Below are 8782 nucleotides of genomic sequence, written 5' to 3' on the forward strand. Positions count from 1 at the left end.
TTTTAAAATAATTAAAACTTATAAAAAGCATTATAAAACCTTAAAACAGTATTTTTAAAAATATTTATTATATAATCTATATTTAATAAATATTATTATTGATAAAGGTTAGGAACACATGGCCATGTTCAAACTGCCAAATTCAATTTCGGGCATATTTTAAAAAGCATTATTAAAAAAAGCATTTCACTAATATGTGAACTTTGAGAGCATTCAGAAATCTCTATGGTGAAATAATAACCTCGACGGCCAATCACAGCTCTCATGTCTGGGCCGGCTCTATACTAGTCTTTCACATTGCTGTTGGGACTTTATGCCGTTCATAGTCTGTAAATTCAGATAACTCTGTTTGAGGAAATATCTGGAATTAAAAGACTGCTGAACACGTAGAGATGAAAATGTAAGAAATTTTAATGTTATTTTTTTTTCCAGAGCTGTATTTTAGGAATCAGCTCTGCTGCTCTGCAAAAGGGGGTCAAGGAGGGCCTAAAACGTCGTTATGTACAAGACAAGAAATTATCTTCGGCAGATTCTGGAGCGTTTTAGATTCTGGAGTAACTGAGTTAGCTTGTCTTATTGGTTAGAAAGTCCCAGCTAGGCTAGTGGCTACTCTCACGAGATCTCTGAAATGGGAGCAACCGCCCTGGACCTGCGACCGAAAGTCTGTGAGGTAGACGATATTTCCACCTCTGAGAAAACGTGTTAAGAGATGGACGTTAGCAACCAACCTCTTAGCCAACCGCTTTAGCAGCAGAACTGCAAACCTAATCTGCTCTGGACACAGGGCCTGCACCAAGGCCAGCCCAACCAGTCCCCTCCATTTCACTATTCATACTCGTACGGTCACTGTATTGCATTTCAGGATTTGCATTGTATCCAAGGACATCTTCAGTCCGTTAATAAGACAGTGGGCCGTCGCCGGGCCGAAAGCATGACTACAAACCTCTATTGGCAGAGAACAGCCCCACCAGTCTCTACAGAAGACCCTGTATCTTCTGAGTAATACGCTGTAGTGTTTAACAGGCCTTGCGGTGTTAAGGGCTTAAATGGGCTGACTCAAGTCATGTGATTTCTCAGAAATCAATAAGGTGTGTTTGCCCAGGTCTGTAATAGAACCCCAGCTCAGAGCTGAAGGAGACGGGATGACTCAGACACTCAGTTTCAAGTTCTGATGTAAAACAATCTCAACAGGGTCATCTGAGATCGGATTGCATAACGGCCGCGATGGACCTTATCCTACCTCCTAGAGGTTGTGTAGGACCTACAGAGAGTCCATGCGTCCATGAGCGCCGGTGTCTGTTGTAATACTAGAGCTCCAGACTTGAGTAAAAGTTCAGGTGCTGTATTAAAAAAGTGACCTGAGTAGAAGTAGAAGTTCTTTAAGCTCCAGACTTAAGTAGAGAATAATGGTGTTGAGAATGATGGTGTTAAATGATGGTGTTTAGAAGAGGATGATGGTGTTAAATGATGGTGTTTAGAAGAGGGTGATGGTGTTAAATGATGGTGTTTAGAAGAGGATGATGGTGTTAAATGATGGTGTTTAGAAGAGGATGATGGTGCTGAATGATGGTGTTGAGAAGAGAATGATGGTGTTGAGAAGAGAATGATAGTGTTGAATTATGGTGTTTAGAAGAGGATACTCTATTAAAAAAGTGACTTGAGTAGAAGTAGAAGTTCTTTAAGCTCCAGATTTAAGTAGAAATACTAAAGTACTCAACATTTTTGTACTTAAGTACTGCAAATAGTTTATTTATTCTAAAATGTACTACTTAAGTACTGAAAGTAAAAGTACAGTACTGTGTTCTGTAGTTTCTACAGAAAGCAGTCAAAAGTTTGGGTATCAGTGTTTCTATTAGTTCAGATGCTCAGACTGAAGGCCTGTCTCAGTTCTTCTGGCTGTAGTGGAAGGACAGGACTGTAGAAGACAGAGTTCATGAACATGAGTCTTCAGTTCACTCTCTAAACAAACTCTCTCGCCCAAAAGAGAGAGAGAGCTGAGCAGACCTGACTCGACCCGCCACATACAAGAGTTTCATCTGTACAACCAGTGAGGAGCAGCTCAAACCCCTGAGCTTCACTCTCTGTAAACTCAACTACAGCTGAAAGATCTCAGCCCATTCAGCACATACGAGTATTTGCAGGAGGTGAAGGAGACGGAGGAGTTTCTTCTGGAGAGAAGCTAACAGAGCTCTAGCGTTAGTGTCCTCACTGCAGCAGCGGAGCGAGAGGAAGAACGGCAGCACAAAACAGAGAACACAGGGACAAAAGTATTGGGACACCTGCTCATTTATTGTTTTTTTCTGGTAAAACAAAGAGTGGATTCTGTCTCTACTGTCCAGGGAAGAAGACTTCTACTAGATGTTATAGAGGAGGAGCTTTGCTGTGAGGATTTGATTGCATTCAGCAACACAACAGTGTTCGTTATTGAGGTCAGGATGTTGGATGATGGTCACCACCCCAACTCATCATCCCCAACTCTGGACTGATGGTGGTGCTCCAGCCATGAAAACCCCTCTAGCCCACGCCTGGCATCAGGCAGCACGGTGGGCAACTCACGGCTCGATCACCTGTTCTGCTCAGTGTTGAGGCAGCTTTATCGAACCCGGTGACAGCGCCATCTAGCGCTCTGGAGGTGATAATATGGGTTTGAAATGATTCGTACTGTTTTTATTTTAATTGTAACGAGTAACGATGCAGCACGTAAACAAAGTAACAGAGTTAAAGTATTAAACTCATCCAGAATATGTAGTGAAGTAAAAGTGGAGGCAGGAGAAAACAATAATAATATTAATACTCCCGTAGATACAGATACAGTATTGTAGTACTTCAGTACAGTACTGAAGTACTTCTACTTCCGTACTCTACACCTCTGTTGTACACTGTAATGGAAGTAGCCAGATGGTGCATTTGCTGCTGGAACTCTGTGTGCCATCGTCTCTTCGGAGAAATGTTAACAAAGCCGACTGACGACTCCAGGTTCAACCCTGTGGTCATGACAACAGTGAAATGTGGGCACGAGAACCATAAGTGAGCAAACATGTGAAAGGCAAGATTCAAGGACAGAAATAAGTGGCTTTGCGATGCTTTAAGTGCCTCTCAAACGACACTAATTAGAACAATGAGTTCTGGTGGATGAAACGATTTAGGCTTTTAGGCCACTAGGCCTGAGAACCATGTCCCCCTTGTGTGTTCCTTTTGTCTGTCAGGAGGATTCAGAGCTTTGTCCACTAGAGGGCGAGTCAGGGCTGAAATGTCCCCCATCTCTCCCTCTTGTCCTGCTGGATGCTTACTCTGGCAGTATGAAGTGTTTGGTGGAGAAGGATGGTGTTGGAGAAGGATGGTGTTTAGAAGAGGATGATGGTGATGGGGAAGGATGGTGTTGGAGAATGATGTTGTTTAGAAGAGAATGATTATGTTGAATGATGGTGTTTAGAAGAGAATGATGGTGTTTAGAAGAGAATGATGGTGTTGAATGATGGCATTTAGAAGAGAATGGTTGTGTTGAATGATGGTGTTTAGAAGAGGATGATGGTGTTAAATTATGGTGTTTAAAAGAGAATGATGGTGTTTATAAGAGAATGATGGTGTTGGAGAATAATGGTGTTGAATGATGGTGTTTAGAAGAGAATGACAGTGTGTAGAAGAGAATGATGGTGTTTAAAAGAGAATGATGGTGTTTAAAAGAGAATGATGGTGTTTAAAAGAGAATGATGGTGTTGCATGATAGTGTTTAGTAGAGAATGATGGTGTTGCATGATAGTGTTTAGTAGAGAATGATGGTGTTGCATGATGGTGTTTAGTAGAGAATGATGGTGTTGATGGTGTTGAGAAGAGAATGATGGTGTTTAGTAGAGAATGATGGTGTTAATGGTGTTGAGAAGAGAATGATGGTGTTTAGTAAAGAATGAAGAATCGAGCTGCTGAAGATGGGCATTAATGGTTTACAGCAGTAGAAACTAGGCTGTGTGGCCTGTTGCTTGTGTGAATGTAAAGGTGTGTTCTGCAGCCTTTAATGATGCAGTGTAACGTGTCTGGGACAATATCCGGTAGGGCTTCTGGGAGGAAAAAGAAGAACATGGACCACTGGACGCTGGCCCTGAATGTTAATGAAGAGACGAATGAAAGCGTGAATGAACACAAAAAAAGCCTCTTTCTAATTGTCTTTAATCATCGGCGGGCTGGATGGGATCTTTCCACTCCATTAGTCCTCCAGTAAATTCAGAAGTGCAGACCTGATTAGGTGTATTGTTTGTTGAGAGTCAACAGTGCATAATCTAGCAGAGATTTATGAATGCTCTCGCCCTCGGCTAGATTTGCCCTTAACACTTTCTCACCCTTTTATGCCTTTCTCTTTCCTCCCTTTCTTTCCTGCTCGCCTAATAGAGTAGAGTGTGTGAGGGGTCAGTGATGTAACAGTGTGGAGTGTGTTAGGGGTCAGTGATGTAACAGTGTGGAGTGTGTTAGGGGTCAGTGATGTAACAGTGTGGAGAGTGTTAGGGGTCAGTGATGTAACAGTGTGGAGAGTGTTAGGGGTCAGTGATGTAACAGTGTGGAGTGTGTGAGGGCTCAGTGGTGTAACAGTGTGTGGAGTGTGTGAGGGGTCAGTGATGTAACAGTGTGGAGTGTGTGAGGGGTCAGTGATGTAACAGTGTGGAGTGTGTTAGGGGTCAGTGATGTAACAGTGTGGAGTGTGTTAGGGGTCAGTGATGTAACAGTGTGGAGAGTGTTAGGGGTCAGTGATGTAACAGTGTGGAGTGTGTGAGGGGTCAGTGGTGTAACAGTGTGGAGTGTGTTAGGGGTCAGTGGTGTAACAGTGTGTGGAGTGTGTGAGGGGTCAGTGATGTAACAGTGTGGAGTGTGTTAGGGGTCAGTGGTGTAACAGTGTGGAGTGTGTTAGGGGTCAGTGATGTAACAGTGTGGAGTGTGTGAGGGCTCAGTGGTGTAACAGTGTGTGGAGTGTGTGAGGGGTCAGTGATGTAACAGTGTGGAGTGTGTTAGGGGTCAGTGATGTAACAGTGTGGAGAGTGTTAGGGGTCAGTGATGTAACAGTGTGGAGTGTGTGAGGGCTCAGTGGTGTAACAGTGTGTGGAGTGTGTGAGGGGTCAGTGATGTAACAGTGTGGAGTGTGTTAGGGGTCAGTGATGTAACAGTGTGGAGAGTGTTAGGGGTCAGTGATGTAACAGTGTGGAGTGTGTTAGGGGTCAGTGGTGTAACAGTGTGTGGAGTGTGTGAGGGGTCAGTGGTGTAACAGTGTGGAGTGCGTTAGGGGTCAGTGATGTAACAGTGTGGAGTGTGTTAGGGGTCAGTGATGTAACAGTGTGGAGTGTGTTAGTTAGGGGTCAGTGATGTAACAGTGTGGAGTGTGTGAGGGGTCAGTGATGTAACAGTGTGGAGTGTGTGAGGGGTCAGTGGTGTAACAGTGTGGAGTGTGTGAGGGGTCAGTGATGTAACAGTGTGGAGTGTGTGAGGGCTCAGTGGTGTAACAGTGTGTGGAGTGTGTGAGGGGTCAGTGATGTAACAGTGTGGAGTGTGTTAGGGGTCAGTGATGTAACAGTGTGGAGAGTGTTAGGGGTCAGTGATGTAACAGTGTGGAGTGTGTGAGGGCTCAGTGGTGTAACCGTGTGTGGAGTGTGTGAGGGGTCAGTGATGTAACAGTGTGGAGTGTGTTAGGGGTCAGTGATGTAACAGTGTGGAGAGTGTTAGGGGTCAGTGATGTAACAGTGTGGAGTGTGTGAGGGGTCAGTGGTGTAACAGTGTGGAGTGTGTGAGGGGTCAGTGATGTAACAGTGTGGAGTGTGTTAGGGGTCAGTGATGTAACAGTGTGGAGTGTGTTAGTTAGGGGTCAGTGATGTAACAGTGTGGAGTGTGTGAGGGGTCAGTGGTGTAACAGTGTGGAGTGTGTTAGGGGTCAGTGATGTAACAGTGTGGAGTGTGTGAGGGGTCAGTGATATAACAGTGTGGAGTGTGTTAGGGATCAGTGGTGTAACGGTGTGGAGTGTGTTATGGGTCAGTGGTGTAACGGTGTGGAGTGTGTTATTTAAGGGTCAGTGATGTAACAGTGTGGAGTGTATTACAGGTCAGTGGTGTAACAGTGTGGAGTGTGTTATTTAAGGGTCTGTGATGTAACTGTGGAGTGTGTTATTTAAGGGTCTGTGATGTAACTGTGGAGTGTGTTAGGGGTCAGTGGTGTAACGGTGTGGAGTGTGTTAGGGTTCAGTGGTGTAACAGTGTGGAGTGTGTTAGGGGTCAGCGGTGTAACAGTGTGGAGTGTGTAAGGGGTCAGTGGTGTATAAGTGTGGAGTGTGTTAGTTAGGGGTCAGTGGTGTATAAGTGTGGAGTGTGTGAGGGGTCAGTGGGGTAAAAGTGTGGAGTGTGTTACGGGGTCAGTGGTGTAACAGTATGGAGTGTGTTAGGGGTCAGTGGTGTAACAGTGTGGAGTGTGTTAGGGGTCAGTGGTGTAACAGTGTGGAGTGTGTAAGGGGTCAGTGGTGTATAAGTGTGGAGTGTGTTAGTTAGGGGTCAGTGGTGTATAAGTGTGGAGTGTGTGAGGGGTCAGTGGGGTAAAAGTGTGGAGTGTGTTACGGGGTCAGTGGTGTAACAGTATGGAGTGTGTTACGGGGTCAGTGGTGTAACAGTCTGTGGAGATCGTTAAGAGCACCAAGTTCCTTGGTGTCCACCTAGCGGAGAACCTCACCTGGTCCCTGAACACCAGCTCTACAGCCAAGAAAGCCCAACAGCGTCTCTACTTCCTCCGGAAGCTGAGAAAGGCCCGTCTCCCTCCACCCATCCTCACCCTCTTCTATAGAGGGACCACAGAGAGCATCCTAAGCAGCTGCATCACTGCCTGGTTTGGGACCTGCACAGCCTCTGACCGCAAGTCCCTCCAACGCATTGTGAGGACAGCTGAGAAGATCATCGGAGTCTCTCTCCCCTCCGTCATGGACATTTACACCACCCGCTGCATCCGCAAAGCAACCAGCATTGTGGATGACTCCACCCACCCTTCACACAGTCTGTTCTCCCTCCTGCCATCAGGAAGAAGGTACCGCAGCATCCGGTCCAACACGACCAGACTCTGCAACAGCTTCTTCCCACAAGCCATCAGACTCCTCAACACAACTCAACTCCTGAACTGATATCTTACACTCTCCCTCTCTCTCTCTCTCTCTCTCTCTCTCCCTCTCTCTCTCTTTCCAACCATTTATCCCAGATAACATGGGAAGCATTTTTTGCACAAGCATTTGCACTGATAACTTTACTACCTCACTGGACTCTATTTATCGCACATTGCACAACTTGCACACTACAGTCATTATTTATTATCCTCTGTCTGTACTGTGTTGTGTTGTCTGTCCGCACTTGTTTGTTTGTGTTGCACTTGTGTTTTGTATGCACTGTCTATGTTGCACCATGGTCCGGGAGGAACGTTGTTTCGTTTCACTGTGTACTCTGTATGTAGTTAAAAATGACAATAAACCCACTTGACTTGACTTGAGTGTGTTGGGGTCAGTGGTGTAACAGTATGGAGTGTGTTACGGGGTCAGTGGTGTAACAGTGTGTGGAGTGTGTTAGGGGTCAGTGGTGTAACAGTGTGTGGAGTGTGTGTTAGGGGTCAGTGGTGTAACAGTGTGTGGAGTGTGTTAGGGGTCAGTGGTGTAACAGTGTGTGGAGTGTGTTAGGGGTCAGTGGTGTAACAGTGTGGAGTGTGTGTTAGGGGTCAGTGGTGTAACAGTGTGTGGAGTGTGTTAGGGGTCAGTGGTGTAACAGTGTGTGGAGTGTGTTAGGGGTCAGTGGTGTAACAGTTTGGAGTGTGTTAGGGGTTCAACCACAAACCTGTTCTTATAAATCTGATTTTATTAAAAACAATGTACACTATGGACAAAAATATTGGGACACCTGCTCACTCTTTCTTCTGAAATCAAGGCTATTAAAAGAAGTCGATCCTGCTAACTGTCTCTACCGTCCAGGGAAGAAGGCTTTCTACTAGATTCTAGAGGAACACTGCTGTGAGCATTTGATTGCATTCTGCAACAAGAGTGTTAGTGTGGTCAGGATGTTGTCCATACCCCCCTATCTAGCCCACGCCTAGCATTGAGCATGTTTATCTCCAGAGAGTGCTGCGTGTCAGCAATGGGTGCAACATAAAGTAGCTGAATGCCTTCATTAGAAGGGGTGTCCACAAACTTTTAACATGCAGTGTATTAGTAAATGCAGACAAAGAGAGGAGTCTGGCAGGGCTGGAGGAGATGGCCTGACCAGGTGTCAGTTAGCATCTGATCATACAAGTAAGTACCACAGAGTGTCATGGATGTGCGGACTGAACAGAATGAGATATGGAAAATAGACTGGATTCAAGTACAGAATACATTTACGATACATGAGGCAATAAGCTCTAAAAGTGAACCTGTGCAAATTGGAATGCAGGCAGGTAAAGGATTATTGAGGAGATCAGGAGCAGATGGTGCGAAGGCAACTTCAGGCAGTGCAGACCAAACCAGCAGTGAAGTGAATTATTATTTTAACACTGCAGAAGACGTTAAGGTGGATCAGCGCTGTCGGAAACCGCTAATGAGGTTGTCAGCAGAGGAACTGGTGGGGTGGTCTCTAAACTTGCTGAAGTGATGGTAATCCATGGTTCGTTAGGGGATTATCTTTGATAAGATTTTCTCTAATATAATAAAAAAACAAAGGTGCAGCAAACGCCTATTTGAGGGATTCCAGAGAGAACCATGTTTTTTATAGAGATGTGTGATTGTGAAGAACCTTTAAAAGACCCCGAAAA

This window comes from Salminus brasiliensis, chromosome 22, assembly GCF_030463535.1.
Source record: "Salminus brasiliensis chromosome 22, fSalBra1.hap2, whole genome shotgun sequence".
Taxonomy (NCBI): domain Eukaryota; kingdom Metazoa; phylum Chordata; class Actinopteri; order Characiformes; family Bryconidae; genus Salminus; species Salminus brasiliensis.